Source organism: Scophthalmus maximus, chromosome 17 (assembly GCF_022379125.1).
Source record: "Scophthalmus maximus strain ysfricsl-2021 chromosome 17, ASM2237912v1, whole genome shotgun sequence".
Lineage (NCBI taxonomy): Eukaryota > Metazoa > Chordata > Actinopteri > Pleuronectiformes > Scophthalmidae > Scophthalmus > Scophthalmus maximus.
The window spans coordinates 12,074,795-12,091,820 of record NC_061531.1 but is presented as its reverse complement, the minus strand read 5'-3'; the positions used below and the strand labels follow the sequence as shown (position 1 = coordinate 12,091,820).

The 17,026-nt window shown below is 46.9% G+C and overlaps 1 long non-coding RNA gene across 3 annotated transcripts in view; it reads right to left on the bottom strand.

Annotated features, from left to right (window-relative positions):
- Window positions 1-17,026, bottom strand: part of LOC118288985 — a 98,117-nt gene that overhangs the window by 44,405 nt on the left and 36,686 nt on the right. Inside the window, exons 2-4 of one of the 3 annotated variants that reach the window (XR_004785969.2) lie at window positions 6,973-7,126; window positions 6,277-6,417; window positions 5,161-5,879 (exon numbers count right to left, since the gene is read on the bottom strand). This is a non-coding gene — a long non-coding RNA (uncharacterized LOC118288985). Of the gene's footprint in view, window positions 1-5,160; window positions 5,880-6,276; window positions 6,418-6,782; window positions 6,935-6,972; window positions 7,127-17,026 lie in introns of those variants that run through there. The other 2 variants (XR_004785971.2, XR_004785972.2) reach the window with 2 other exon arrangements.

The window sequence follows — 17,026 nt, the reverse complement described above, 5'->3', positions numbered from 1 at the left end:
GGTGGTCCTTGCTGTGTCCCGGGGAGGTCACACAGGAGATTTCACGCTCCTCTTCACACCGAAAATGTGTCCTTTATCCTCCCCACTGAGGACGATAAGAAAAGGGAAGACGGGTGAAAGGGTGGATCGAATGAGAAGAGTACCCCGACTCCTGAATGAGGATGGCTTACTCGTGTAGGTGTGCGTCGCTCGAAAAAAAAACGCAGTGACGCCGCCATGGTGACCCACACCCACCGAAGTGAAGGGCCCAGTGTTGCCACAGGTTCGGTGGAATGTGACATTTGTGAGAGCCAAACACAAAGGGAGGAATTTTCCCTCCAAAAATGGTAGCGTGGAAAAGAACAAGTGAGGTCAGTCAGAGAGACAGAAAAAACAGAAGGAGGAATGTCTGGTATTTCAAGCATTGAAGTGTATTTTGATTTCTGTGCATGCAAGGTAGGTGAAGGTCCACCCTGTCTGCCTCATATGCACACAATCGTGTTGTGCACAAGAAGAAAACCGCACCACAGAGAATACTTCCACACCGCAAACCGTCACAGTGGCTTCCTCATCTGCATGTATTCCAGTCCGACTGACAAATATTAGCATCTCCGCGTTCGCAACTGTTCAGCAGATCGACAGTGTCCTTTGAGTGAGGTGGGTGGTGCATGCAGCCTTCCTGTGGTGGGGCATGAATGGAGCGCTGTCTGTCTGTGTGTGAGTGTGTGGGTGTGAGTGTGTGAGTGTGAGTGTGAGTGTGAGTGTGAGTGTGAGTGTGTGTGTGTGTGTGTGTGTGTGTGTGAGTGTGTGTGTGTATGTGTGTCCCCGGGCCGACAGAGATGCTCCTGTGCTGCACTGTGTGTCTTTGCTGTTTACTCTTTCTGTGCCGAGGGCGTGTTGAGGACAAGAGACTGTCCCTCTCTTCACCCATCCTTCTTCCACCCCTCTCTCTTACTGTACGCTCTCCATCACTCATCTGCTCTCTTTCCTCTGTATTCCCGCAGGGTGGCCGTGCTTTATACACAGGAGGCCAGGGATAGAAAGGAAAGCAGGATTTAAATGAGGAAGTGTGCCATTATTTAATCATCCAATAGGGGGTGGCGGACAAAAGGCCTCAGCACCAGGTGTGGTTGGAAGGCCTCTCAAAGACGGCAAACTTCAAGTGTCAGACCCGGAGGCCTCATTCGGAAGAATCCCCCACTCCTGTCCCCCCCCTTCCCTCTAAAGCACCCTGCCACACTCTCACTTAAGCACCGGCTGTCTGTCTCTCTCAACCTCCCACTTCCTCACACACACACACACACACACACACACACACACACACACACACACACACACACACACACACACACACACACACACACACACACACACACACACACACACACACACACACACACACACACACACACACACACACACACACACACACACACACACACACACACACACACACACACAGCTGTGGTTTCCCTGTAGGAAATCAGCAATCTGCTGCCATTACCCCCGCCCCCCCCCCATGGGCATCATTAGAGGGAGGACAGTTGTTTATGTGCTACACAGACGGTGGCAAGAGGCCAGAGGAAAACACAAAACAGCTAATTATAATCTGAAGAGGTGTACTGATGTCATGGCATCATTGAATACTATCGCATGTTGTAGTATCATACCCACTTGCTCATACTTTGATTGTCAGACAGTTTCCACTTTTTACAACACGGTGCTTTTTATCTGCAAAATGCCCGATTCTGGGCAAATACCACAGAGGACGACCACTGTGGAAATGTTATTAACTCTCCTCCACTTCTTAGACATTTGTCTCTCACGGCCGAATACTTTTGAGAATCTGTCACAGGACCTAAAGCTAAGAGAAGATTACAAATGGAGGGGGGGGGAAAAAAACAAAGCGCTGAGAAAGAAAAGAAGAAGAAAAAAAACACACACTTTACCACATTGCTCCCAGCTTTTCAAAACCTCTCTCCTTCTCCCTCTCGCACACATAAACACATAGGCACAAACACATACACCTCGAAACAAAGGTGCCATTTTACTCAGGAAGGGTCAGCAGTTCTCTCCATCAGACAGGGGCTTGTTCTTGGTCAGAGGCTGCTGCCCAATCTCAGGCCACCCTCCCATGGCTCCACCGGCCCCCTCTGGCCCCCCCTCTGGCCCCCACCACCCCCAGAGACAAGCTCCCCATTGTTCCCGCACTACTAATAAATGACAGTTCTCCTGTTCAGACAAACTTTGGAGACCGTTCTAAACACGTGCGCGCACACACACACACACACACACACACACACACACACACACACACACACACACACACACACACACACACACACACACACACACACACACACACACACACACACACACACACACACACACACACACACACACACACACACACACACACACAGAGGGTGTAAATGGTGCTCCATATGAAAGGATGCACAGCAGCTTTTTCACAGCCTGACATTTCTCGTGGAGCTCATTAAAAGGTTATCTGACACTAACGTCGGAGGGGCATTTGCCTGCGATCCGAGCTTTGCACCCCCGCAGACATGATGAGGTCATGCTGAGGGCGCATTTGCTACAAAAACAGCGTGTGATTAATGCGTAATAAATGATTCTCTTGCTTTCCATTCCCCCCCCCCCCCCCCCCAGTGGTCGGAAACAGTCATGACATGGAGAAACAGTTCATCGGGAGGTCAGGCGGCTCGGTCGGTGTTGTCACCTGTGTGCAATGTCATTTGGTCAGAAACACACACACACACGCACACACACGCACCAGATACTGAGCTCGATCAAGGCCAAGGACCAGAGGCGAGCCTTGAGTTTAGACATGATAAATCACCACTCGACCTAAGCTCATAAACACACCATTAACACGCTCAACCACAGCAATTTGATCTGTTTACCTTAACCACTGTGCTAGGCGACTACTGCCCGGGGCAGGCATGTGTTAGCATACCTGGGGGCCTGATGCCCACGGCCATCACTGGGGCCGGCCAGCTCCAGCTCTGCGCCAAAGAATTGTCTCAGTTGCGCTGCTTCAACGTCGTCTCACCACCGTATGAGCTCATTTTCCAGCACTTTTATACAGTCTAGGTTATTAAACTCAAGGGCCAGATTATACTGTAGAGTTTCGAGAGAATCACCGAATAGCACCTATAGAGAGAGAAATGTTTAGTTTAAAGTTTAAACACTTAACAAATATCTGCAACTTGCTTTTTTTTTAAGCATGAGACCATTTACATTACAGCTGAAACTGAACCCAAGAAAAATTGCGAGTGATGGAAAAGTTCCTCGGAAATGTTGAGTGGAGTAAATACAGGGTTGTTAAGTGAGTCTGACCCTGGTGTGTGTATATGGCTCTCTACTGCGGTTCACCACAGCCGTATCATATGACAGCACAGCCAGCACATTTGGCCCTGTGAGAAAGCAAATTCCTGCTCTACAATTCTCAGCTGTGGACCGAGGCATAAACAAAAGTATCAAAAATGGGAATTACATCCATTGAACGGTTCTGGCCGCTTTGATGTCCAACAGACAGTCATGGGTGCGTGCGAATGGGGCGTGCCTGGGTGCATCTGCGTTTGCATGGCGCCGTACGCAGCACAGGGGTGATGTTGGCCATGTGCAGGACAGATGCGGGGCGAGCGGGGTCACGACAGCAGACATGCTCCCGCTCAGCCATTCAAATGACAAAAGGAGGAGGAGGAAGAAGAGGCAGAAGTTGTGAGAAGAGGAGTTAAAAAAAAAGCAAAAAAAAGCCCCAGTCTTTAGTCAAGGCCCGCTCACTGACACAAAGTCTGTCTTTGTCTGCCTCCCAGGGTGCCAGATAAAGGAATTCTTGTGTGTCGGGGACTCTGACCGAGTTTATTTGACACTTCAGCTCCTTTTGTGAAGCAAGTGTCCCACCGTCAATGCTGGCCATGAGAGTCACTTGGCATTAGACAGAGGGTCCCTCTTCAGTGGAGAAAGGGGGTCTTGTTTGGAGAAGATTTTTAATGGAGGGGGTGTGAGGGGGCTGCCGAGTTGGGAGCGGGGGCGCCCGGGTCTGTGCTCTGCGCTGTACACAGACATATAGTGGGGCTCTGTCCCCTGCCCGGACAATAGATGGAATTCTCTTAGCCAAGGAAGTGGACGGGGTTGAGTGAAGGAAGAGGAAGGTGCTCGGAGAAGGAGGAAGCTTCATCAGATAACTTGCACGAACACACACCCGCGACGACCGCAGAGCCATTATATCACGGCGACCTTTGTTAGGGATGGAGAGGTTATCCTGCAGAACAGGTACACACACCTCTCTGATTAAATCCTCGCCGGCCCACTGCAGTATGCACTGTATCAACCACAACATGAACGTGATCTGATAGTCCATGTGTCAGTGAGAGCAGCCTGCAACTAATGACAGCTCTCCCTTTTGGCAAAGTGCTGGAGCTCCAACAGATCGACTCTCACCTGAATGGAGTCACTGTGGGTGAGGTGGCCGGACTAAATGCTGCTTTCCATGGACACACTGTTTATTTATTCTGTTGCACCTGGTCTTTCAGAACGTATGACACATCCTGTCACCGTGGACGGTCCACGGACAGCTCACACACACTGCAGGTGTATGGACAGGTTGCACATTTAAAAAATATAAATAAAAATGGATGGAGTTAGACTCAGGCAGGTGTCCGGTGGTGACACTGCTCAAATAGTGCCACTAAAACAGACCTAAAGGTAAAGTCAGTCAGTGAGAGACGCGCGCCTATAATGAACCCAGAGAGTAACGGAGCAGTGAACAGGTGAACCTGCACATGTGGAGCAGGAGTTTGACAAAGACTCTCACGTCGAACATCTCCCACATGCACACACGAGACATGGAGCCCCAACTAGATCATAGTTTTCATTAGGATTCCCACGAAAGATATTTGACAGTTGACGTTTAATTGGGTGCAGATGTAGGCCACATGGGTGTGTGGGGAGATAACAACAGAACCTTTGGTCGAAACAGCCACTGGCAAACATATTATATTATGAACTAATGCTGGCTACTGAAATCAAAGTTATTCCTCACTGGGATCCCTTTGAAAAAAGTGAGATTTCCAACATAAGCCGAGTGTGTCCTTGGCATTTCACTGCCAGGAGAAATAGAAATAAGAACAATGTTGTTTTTCCTCGCATACCTACCGGATGAGTTGACGCGTCCCGTCGTTATCCAAATTGCTGGTCATCTGCTGAGCATCACTTCCAAAATATAATCCAGGATATTCCTTCCCATGCTCCGAAAAATCCCAAAAATAATATCATGGTATTGTTGGCCACCTATGACACCCGCTTCCCCTGAACACGCGCGAAGTATCCCGAGAGACTCGTGCGTCCGACGAGCGGCTTGTCCAGCAGCAGGAGCTGGGCAGCGGCCGTAACAGGCACCGTCCATCCCGTGTGAGGCACAGCAGCATTTCCTTATATCCAACGGGACTGTTGAATCCATCAGCTGTCGTTGCCATCGTCATCAAGCTTCCACAGATAATGATAATAGAAATATGAGCTCCCCCTCCACGCCGGGTCAGCGCAGTAAATGTCAGCAGTTAATCCTCCTGGTGCGTCCACGAGAATCCTTGCGTAAAACTGCGCCGCGCTCCTGGCAAAACCCGGGCAGAAAGTGGAAATTCGGTTATTCCCAACGAGTAATGAGAGACATGAGAGACACTGGTTCCCCCACTGACGGTCCCTGCATCGCATCGGCACCCGACCGTGTGGCCTCTCTGTCGCGGGCACGATGCGCTCCCGCGAAGAGCCAGAGCAGCACTGAGCCATAGTTGGAGCGGAGCGGTGCAGCACATGCTGCGCTCGGCGAAACGTACACGCGCAAGGCATGATGGTACTTGGAGTTTATTGTCAGGTTGCTGAACAGGAGAATAAAATCAGGCGGGGGGGGGGGGCAATAAAAACACTGAGCATTGTATGGAATGATAATCTAACATAATGAAGTGGAATTAAAAGTACTGTAAAAATGCATTAATTATCATTATTATCAGTATTAATAGTGTTAGTAGCAGCACTATGAATCTGTTTATCTATTTAGTTTTTATTTCATTTAATTAACTAGGTGTTATCAAGAACATAAGATGTTACATCCTTGTTTCAATCACTTGTCACCTGTCAGTTTGATCCCATGGTTGCGTGTGAGCCCTGCGTGAGCAGTGCGAGTGAGTAATAATGATCATCTGTCGCTGTGCAGAGATACAGGGATGTCGGTGCCTTGAATCACCTTCCCATGAATGAATCTCTTGTCTTTCTTACCTCACTTTCATGTCCTAACCACCTCCAGGCTTGCTTGTATTTCTGGGATCAGAGCTTCCCTGAGACCTCAAAACGAGGACTGGATTCCAGGGACCGGAGTAAAGTGAAGACCCGACGACCAAAATGGGAACATAGCTGAAACTTCAACACACGGAAGATGCCTGAATGTACATTTAAATTAAAATTTAAAAAAGAGATAAAGTAAAAAAAAAAGGGGTTTTGAACATTGAATGCAAATTAGAAAAAAAAAATTGCTATCATTTATGGATGTGTTAAGAGTTTGAAGAGAAAATCTGCATTTAATAATCATTTTAACAATTTGGAAAAAACAGACAACTATATTGAAAGCATTGTACATGCAATACATAATACAGTATTTAAGTGATAAAAAAGCTGATATAATAGGCAGGTAAACTCTGACTTAAACAAGTGATCATCTTTAGGCAAACAAAAAAATCTAGAAAATCTAGTATATTTTCAGAAAACATATTTTCCTAAGAACTTACATCCAATCATATTGTTTATCAGCTTTTATGTGACAGCTATTTTGAAATTCATTTCACCCAATTGCATGTAAACGTAGATTATTGGATAAACCAAAAAATAAAGTGTCTTTAACTTCCACAACTCTGACTGGTGTCCGAACACAACACACAAGTGTGTATTTCATGTTAAGTAGGTAAAACTCCACTCCACCTTTTCCTTCACTCCCCGTTTGGCCGCGCTCCAGTACAATCCAGGAGTACCTGAATTGCACGCGATTCTGTCAATTGCAGGTACTTGATGGCTTTCTTGTGTTGGGGTTGAACAGTCGCAGGAGGTTTGTGCACACAGCATTGCGTGACTAGAGCTGGGGATGAAAACACAAAGACATTGTTTTCAGTGATCAAACCCCCTTTATAGTAACTGAACAGCATTCCTGTCTCACATTCCTAAGCCACCGCTGCTGTGTGAAGGATTCTTTTTTTTTTCTTTTTAAGAAAAGAAAGGTTAAACATTTTTGTGTTGACCTCTTCCTGCACAAAAAAAGTTCTCCCTCGGCTTATTATTCATTAAGCTAGTCTGAATCAAAGCATTAGTGGAGGTAAATTATCTTGTAGATGTAATTGAGAGGTAATTATCTGTTATCTAATCTGAGTGAAGAATTTAAACAAAGGAGCCAGCGGTGGCGAGGCTGTCTGATTGCCAGTCACAGCTATTAAGTGAATTGAGCTAATTAAATGAAAATGCATTGTTTTCCATTGTGCAAGTGTGCGTTTGCATGTGTGCACACGTGTGTACAGTGTCTCTGCAGGCCTGACTGTTTCTGCAAGTGTCTGTGTGTGTGTCCACTTATGTGCATCCTCCCTCACTAATGCTAGTGTGTGTGTATATAGGTATGCGAAAATGTGCACACAAATGTCTTCCAGATTGGTGTGACGGGGATAATCATATCCAGAGAGAGAGAGAAAACCTTCAGAATACTGCAAACACAGATGGAAAGAAAAGGAGGACTGCTTTACAGAATTCAGGGCAAACAAGGCTGAGAAGCTTCAGGTGTGTTCAAGCAGCATAAACAAATTGTTTAGATCCACACCACCGCACAACTGTGAGGTCTGTGATCCGTGCAGGCCTCCCCTGCACAAAGAGCCCACATAAACTGCACAGTGATCACCTGGTAGGGGTGGAACAAATCTAATATTTACTGGAAGTGATGACCTGTATGGCTTCTGCTTTCAACATACAAAACACAGAGGGGCGGACAATGGAGTCAGTCATATCTCCAGTGTGTACTCTGAGAGTGATTAAGACTAGAGGACATTCATTACTGGGCCGGCTCAGACAGAGAGGGGCTTCAGAGCAGAGCTCTTGTGTTGGACTGTTTGGATGTCCTCTCCCCTTGTATCTCTTTGACTACCCCCCAACACAAGGCTCCATTCAACTGGACTGGGAACAAATGTTTCCTTATGTGGCTCCGAGTGTCCGAACCTAAGCGACAGGATAGACAGGATAGACCAAAAGACAAGCGAGGGTTACAATAATGCAGGCCATGTTGCTGCGTCTTCTCAACCCATCTTATGTTATTATGTGGGCTGCATTAATAGGAGAAAGGGGGGCTGAGAATGGGAGGGGTGGTGGGGGGGATCATGGAAACCAAGGGGTAGATGAGAAAATGACAAGCATTTCCCAACAACAACATGCCCTTTCACTGGCATGGCCCCCACCACAAGTTCGCTGAGCCTGCCACACTTGGTTTCCTCTCTTTATTTTCCCCCACTCCCACACTTTTCATGGGTGTTGTTGCTTCTACAGTCACCTGGGAATTAATTTGGTAAAATATCAGCCAGGAAACATGAGGTTGGATTCAGTGTTGGCAGCCGTCAAATACAGCCAACATGCACACTTCCATCAAGTTTCTTTTTTTTTCAGGCTCTGCGTGGGAACGGGCAAATTGAAGCTGAACAGGGGTCATGGCAAGGTTTCAGAGTGACGCGGTCGCAGATCACTCGTGAGAAAAACTGGTCAAGAAAAATGGCTTGTGCCTGCTCTATATAATAAGACATAACGTGGCGTGCACCTCTTTTCTTTCGATTCAGCCAGGATAAAGACCTAATCTTCTTGTGCCATGAGACTGATAGTACTGGACTCCCTCCAGCACCTCAGGGAGTCAGCGCTGTGGAAGGCTCTTTCAAAAGAAAACCATGTAATCAGTGACCACCACCACCACCACCCCTACCATGTTATTTTTCACATTTGATTGGCACCAACCATTTTGGTTAAACAATTCCCTTTATTCTGAGCAGATCATCAACCTCCTTATCCCTTGCTCCCCCCCAGGCCTTTCCCCTCTCATCCTGCATTAAGATGTCAAGCCGTAACTGGGTTACTCAAACATACTTTCCCACTTGAGGAGAAATTAAATGAACTTTTGGCCTGAACTGGCTGAACAGTACAACTGACATGTGCAGCATGACTCATTCCCTCTTCCTCCCCAACACACACACTTGCAATGGGCAGGTGGGGGGGTTGTTTTAGGACAAACATACCCTTCCCGGAGTGTTGCCATATAGTTCGGCCGTGATAATTCTTTACCTTCAGGTGCTTTGTCTTACTGGGTTTCTGTGTCAAAAGAGCAAACCTTGTTCACATCAGTTTTATCATCAACAGAAAACACCTGAATTTCCTGCGGGGAAATACCATGCGTTGAGTGTGCAGCTGTAGACCCAGGCATGCAAATTTAGCGTGGTGCGTGGGTGTATTTTTTTTTATTGAATTGTGACTTGAACGAGGGCCCATAGCAAAATATAAATTAGGAAAGGGGTAAGTTAAGGCTAAGGGTTAAAATAAGGGGCCTACTAAGAGGGGGGAAATTGTATCAGTAATCTGCACATACTTTTTTTTCTTCCCTTTTTTGACTGTGTATTCTTTTCTAGGTGTGTGTGTGTGTGTGTGTGTGTGTGTGATCTCAGTGTGAAGCAGTGTGTAGGCAGCTGGGAGTGTGGCAGGGCTGTGCGTGACTAGGAGAAATACACCTGTCTCTGTGCTCAGGTACGGAGGGGGAGCCGGCACGCAGGGGCCTGCCAGCCGAACAATGCTCTTCATTGTACCTGCGCTCTGACTGCAGACGCTCGCAGGAGAGGAAACCCTGAGCCCAGTGTGTGTGTGTGTGTGTGTGTAACACTGCCCCTCCCTCTCTCACTCCTTTACTCACACAATCACACGACACACACAGTCAAATTATTTATAGTACACATATTGTGCTGGCCGCAGGCGCCCCAGGCTAAATCCCAATAACTCTGCCTTTTACACGCAATATGCCAATCAGAGCTGTGACGGACAGATTTTATGCCCAGTCAAAGAGAAGAGCTGGCAAAATGAGAACGGTTGGGTTTGGTTCAATGGGTAATTGTCCTGAGAACACTTTGTATGCACATCATCAAGTGAAATTTGAAGCATATGGTACCCCTTATTAAATTGACAGTGCTGGTCTTAATAAGAACTGCATCTAAAAGTGGATCATGGAGGAAAATCTCACCTAGCACCTACACAGATAAGAATCAGAGGTGATACTGTGAAGGTGCATCATAATAGAAAGCACATTACTCTAAATTCCGAAATTCAGTAATCTATCATCAGTCCTACACCGGCCCAGGTTCCTCGAGGCTTTTTGTTCTCAGTCCAGATATAGTAAGATAGTGTTGATGTAGAGACAGTGGGAAACAGACAGACAGACAGACAGGGACCCGGAGAGGAAGCGTGAGAGGGGCCGCCCGTCAGTAAATCACCGGGGCTCTCCGCAGTTCCCACAACAAAGGCTGACTTTCATTTTGTCTTGATTTGTTGGCCAATTATGATGAAAAATGAAACAGGGCAACACCGCGGAGGGGGCCGGCGACGAGAGGGAATGCTGAACATCTGCTTTCAGAAGTTTTGGTTCTGGCCTGAGTTTGGGTGGACACAAGTGCCGCTCCTGTCGAACACAAACTCCAGCTGTTCCGCAGATGGGCTGGCTTATTTTTCGGTCCACTCTGGTGTGCGGCCGCAAGAGTCTGGGCCTCTTTGATCCCATTATCTGAAAGGCACGGGAGACTTTCTTCCCCTCTCTTGTGGGATTTTTGTTTTTTCCACGGGTATCCTACGGTGCAAGTGCCATCATTTAGTCATCTATCCCTTTTAAATTCCTTGACGCGTGTGTGGGTGAGCGTGCGTGTCTTGCACAAGTGGTATCTTACGCGAATATGAGTGAGTGTGTGTGTGTGTGTGTGTGTGTGTGTGTGTGTGTGTGCTGACTGACTAACGCAACACAGTCTTCATAAAGGTAGTATTGTTAAGTTGCGTGCGAAGCTCATGCTTTAGGCTTTGGGTCCCCGCCCACCCCAGTAAACCACGGCCTTTTTTTTCCGCTCCTTTTTTTCCCTTCTACACCTTCCCCTTTCTTTTTCTTACAGGTAAACATTTGATGTCCGCACGCAATCCCCAGAGAGTCTCCTCCCCTTGTTCTCTCCTCAGCTCCCTGGTTTCCACTCAGCGTTACTCACACCCTCTCGCTCGCTCTCTCACACACGTACACACGCACACCTCTCTCTCTCTCCCGCTCCGTCTCTCGCCCTTGCACACTCCGACACGCTACCCTCCCCTCCCCATTCTTCTGACATTCCTCTCCTCACTGACTCAGCACCTGTTTTCTGACGAGGTTATGAAGTTTCTCTCTAAGTCACTTGCTGAATCTTGGATACGACTGAAAACACTCGCACGCTATCGCCGTCAAGGACGTACCCACATTGTGCTCTTTCTGCCTTAATAATCAACTCTATCAATATAAAATCCATGATATGTCCTGTCATAGCAAAGTCAACACGTGACATGTGATATCAGCAGTGCTACTGAAGCGCTCATCTCTTGTTTTTGGAACCAGCCGTTTTCACACTTCAGATCCACGTAGCTGGACTGCCTTTGTGTAACAAAGTAACAAGCAAGCGTATGTATACACAAAATATTAAAAAAAGAGCCTTAGACTTAGCAAGAACATTTTTTTTTTAAGTTTCATTACTGTTTTGTAGCTCATGATGCAAAAATTGCCGCATCTTTGTATGGACATGCCATAGATAATGACCAATAAACAAAATGTTGCCTTCTTTCTGCTTATTCATTGATTCATAGCAGACGACAATTAAAACACTTACCGATCTAAACCTTTAAAACTTAATGTGCTGCTGCCTCAAGGTTTTGCAGTTGGTGCAGCTTATATAAAGCCAATATGTGCGAATAGCGTCCAAAATATTTATCGTTGCGTGTGAATGATTGCGATCTAACAGATGTTGAACACTGAGGGAAGGTAATAAAACAAGTCCAAATCTGGTCCGTGGACTCGGCGTCTCTGCCTGTCTCAGTCACGCACATCCCTCAAGCTGCAGCCCACAACAAGCTCCCGAGACTGAGGGAAGGTCTGACTGGTTCTGACACATCGTGGGCGACCATCGCGTCCTCGCAGAGAAAAACACGGACCTCTCTGCCAGTGTTACCAGCAGCGCACATATGACTTCAATCAGCGGTAATGGATGTACGGGCAGAGAGGAATCTTTTTTAACTTGTTAGCAATATCAAATACCCGCACACACACACACACACACACACACACACACTTGGCATGTGCCTATTGACCAACAAAGACATGAGGGCTGACTTAGTGCATGGAGAATTCAGACTGCACGGTTATCAAACACATTGCATTATCAAGATGTGGTCACATACACACACACACACACACACATACACATACACAACCAGAGATTCAGTGATTCCTCTTGTTGCAGATTTCTCTCTAACTTTTCCGTCCGGCTGAGTCATCCCTGTTTCTTTTCATTTGGAAAAGGCAGAGTCCCATACAGGCATAAAAGAAATTATTTCAATCCCTGCGTTGTTGTGTCTCCTATGATAATTGTGGCTGCTGCTCTCTGTCATCGAGGGGCTTCTGGCTCCCTCCAAGCAGCCCAATTAGTAGCTCTGCCGAGGTGGAGTGTATTGTGCAAATACAAACAGTTACTGTACCAGCGTGAGCAGCCCCCATGGGCAGCCCGCGACAAGGGCTATGTTAAATGAATATTAGATTTGTTGTGCCTGCAACAAGTTACCTATTGTTGTGCCCGGCCTTGCTGCTGCTCTGGAAAAAGCCATTCAAACAAGATAATCTGTCTGCGTCTCGTCAATGCAGCGCACTGTTTCCCCCCGCGCTCGGACGGAACCCTCAGACAAAGAGGCCGTTTGATTGGGAATATGAAGCAATTGGTGTGGGAGAATGAAGGGATACTTCGTACAGTCTCGGCCGCGGGACCCCATGATGCAGGCACAGGCACCGTGAGCCACATGAAGACGGCACGAATGTTGCACCCGACATTTAGAATTGCCCAGAAATGTAGTTTCTGTAAAGATTACCCTCCGTTTGCTGTCTGTGTGTGCAGTTTTATTCCCGGTTAATCTCTGCTCTCATTAGGAACAATGGCTTTTTGTCCATGCAGCCAATGGATGTCCTGGATAAAAGGTGTGACAGTTGGGTCGGAGCTGTGAAAAGACATGTATTGTCCTTCCTCACACCACAAGGTGTTCCAGGAGACAGACCGGCAACGTGGCAGTGTAACAAATGAAACACATTTTCTCTATAAATTTGTACCACATGGCTGCTAAAGGAGCCATTGTTCCTTTTCACTGCCCACATCACATGGGTCATGAAATATTTCTGTACGTACCCATAAAAAAAAGTTGGATGACGTGTTGCCTGGTGACTTCATGCTTCAAGGCCACACAATTTTTTTTCATGAATATTGCAGATATTTCAGGTTTTTTTCCCACTGGTTTGCTCCACCAGACCTACGCAAAAGCGCTGTTTTGACACGCAATTATACAATAATATTTCATCAGTGAAAAAAATCCCGTCGCACAGGCAGAGACAGTGTGGGGTTGTGCTGTAATACATAGCGTGTGTCACTTTCTCCCTGGTCATGTCAGGCAGCTGTTTGTAAACACTGCTCCCCCACACCCCAGCCGGCTAATGACAGGGTTGAGCTGGAACACAATGGTTTCCTGGCACGCTCTCGCAGAGAAAAGCACAGCACTGACAAAGCGGCTTTGAAATGAATACAAGAGATTCATCAACCACAGAGGGGTACGAAACAACGAGCGGTTTTGATTTTCTCCTTCATTTGTCCGATGTATCACAATTGTTTATACGTATTCCCGTCAGAGCGCTGCATGCGTTGCAATCTGTGGACTACCGTGTTATTGATTCAATATTGATTTGAATACTATTTTTGAATCCAAAGCGATCGCGCTTACACCGCTCCTGCGCGCACCGCTTATTTAATAGGTTCATGGCAGCTGAGTCGTAAAATGTGAGGACGCAGTGCAATGGAAAAAGCGTTTTTAAACCAAAAGGATCTCCATCCAGACAAGCGTTTTGGCTCCGCATCAGTGTTAATCCGCCCCCCATACAAACACATCTGAAAACATACATCGCTTGTCCATTCACGCACACTGGGCATGTGCGTACCGGTGCAAACAGGAAGCAGATCGTCTACTCCGCAGTTGGTCTGCATCGCGGTTTCCAAACGCCCCTTTTGGCCCGTACACACTACAACGCTCTCCCGCCGAGTTTTCAAACTAAGACGGGACAAGCAGCTTTTCCCAACTGTAACCGTAGCAGCAGTGAAGCGTTTTAAAATAAAACGGACATTTTTCTTTGCGTCACCTTTGAGCCGATTTACCACCATGAGAAATCAGGGCGGTCTTAGACCTACCCACCGAGTGCTGCCATTGGATTTGCAACACATGCCGTACAGTTGTGCTGCACTTAGTAAGCATCAAACATCCGTTTTTAAATTACAGCTGCAGGGCGGCGGATTAGGACGATCTTCTGCGTCGCCCTCACGGTTTCTGCGCCATTAAAAGGAACACCCACGGGTAACACATCCTACGACCGCTTCAGAGGAACAATCGCGTCTTCTGACAGGCAAATCCAGCGCGATTAGTATTGACTCATATTTTGTCGTTACGGCCCTTTTGGTTACCTTGGCAACAGAGTGAGGTCACACTTTCGCAAGATTTCGTTGGAACCAAGGGGGGCAGCTCAAAAGGAACTGCTCAGCGAAACGTTCTGAATACGCGAATGGCGTGGAGGCTCAGTCACTTTAGCCAACCTTTGAAGTGTGAGACTGGTATGCCGAGGTTCTGCTCCCCCTACTGACGCTGACTCACTCAACTGTGAGCTAGCGTGACAGCCGAGGCAGGTTAATGTGTTTCCCCCTCCAGACAAACACAGTGAAATATGACTGACGAACCGTGGCCTTGAGGCAGAGGACACGAAGCGCGGTGGGAAGAAACTTCTCCGTTTGAAAAAAAACTCGGAGGGTTTTTTGCATTTGCAAGTCAATTTCACGGGGCTCATCTCATCTTTGTGTTTGAGGAGTCAGAGTGATTAGTGTGACAGAACACACTTACTCTATGCACACCAGTGCACACGTTGGGAAAAGGATCATCGCAATCCCACCTGAATACATGAGTGAATGTAAATCCATCCCGCCCCCGGGCAGATAGAGAGCTCTCTAAGCTGCGTTTAAAACCCTTATGGGGGTTTAACATGCATGACACTGTTAAATCGTCTTGATGCGACCATTCAGCCCCTCATCTGACACAATAAAACGTCAACTTTTAACAGCCCTAATGTTGATTTTTGTGCTGCAGAGTTAATTTTGAAAAACACAAGCTATATATGGACATGCAGGTTTTTAGAGACAAAGCTGAAGGGTACAATTGATGCTATTGTTAATTGATGATAGATTGTAAATACAATACAAAGACCAGCGCGTGACGTGTCTGACTTTGAAGACGAAATGTAGCTGTAGAAATCAATCGTAGCACATCCATGGATCTGTACACACAAATATGCATATCCTCTCAATGTGTGTGTGTGTGTTTGTGCAACTTTTAGACATTATCTTCACACATTCTGCAACACACCTAGAGTCTGTTACTGTGCACCCGTATGGCAGGATAATGTGGGTTTGAGCAAAGGCAAAGCCATGAAGAGTGGAAACCATATCAACGCTATAATCACGTTATGTTTATTTAGTTATAAGTGCAAAGGGTGCATGGTTCCTGTTGTTGGATCACCGGGGAGGTGGAGGAAGCTATGTTGAAGTGAATGCACTGTGAAGGACCTGAGGGCAAAAGGAAGTGGGCAAGTTAAGTAGCGTGCGGTGGTGGTTTGTAGTGGTCGGACGATGTTTTTCTGAGGGGGCAAAGTATGCGTGTGTTTTGGAGTGGTTGATGGGGGCTCAATGGGGCACTTGTTGTTAAGAGGAGACATCGCACTACACCCAGCGATGGTGGCCCCTTTGTTCGCCTTTATTGTGCAGGTCACAGTATCTCTCCTCACAGGAAAGGAGAAACCAGGGGGACCTGGTGAAGAAAGATAAGATAACATAGAAAGATCCAGCCCATTCATGAGAAATACTAAGCCCCTGAGACACACATGCACACACACACACACACACACATAGAGACAGCAAAGCTCACAGTGGATCGCCGAACAAAAAGGTGTTGCTGCACAGCCGAATTCCTCCCGCTCTCTCCCTCTCATCTCCTTCGGTTGACTGACGTTTATAGCACCAACAATGGACTGTTAACCTCACGGTAGCTCTTTATGATGGCGGAGGAGCTGCAATTTTATTAGGGGCAACTGTTGAAATTACCACTCATTCTTCTTCCCCCCAACACTGCGATATGTGATTTGTGCCTGCGACACAAAGTCCAGAGTCTGCTGCCAACACACTGAGGATGACGCGTAGCGCTCGTTCACCCACGGCGACAGTCAGGTGACCCCGGATTTCTCTCTGGGTCATAGGTTAATTCAGGCGTCAAAAAGATTGCAAAGGGTCCACTGATCTTGGCCTTCAATATAAATGCAGTCCAAAAGCCATCATATTACACAACACAAAATATTAGTTAAGTTCTGGTTAAGTGAAATAAAGACATCAATAGAAATATAGAAATTGCTAAGACACGAATGTGAAAGCCGCATTTGCCCTGAGAAAGAAATCCAGGTATTTTTGCTTTAGGTGTTTCTTCTTGACACAGTATTATTATGCTACAGACGTAGGTGTGCATGGTTTGATAGTATCACACTCAAATGTCAACAGCGGTTGACTGACTCATGTACTTGTTATAACTATAATCATTTGTTTTCTCCCCCGTCCTGGAAGCTGCTGCAGGTGCTGTT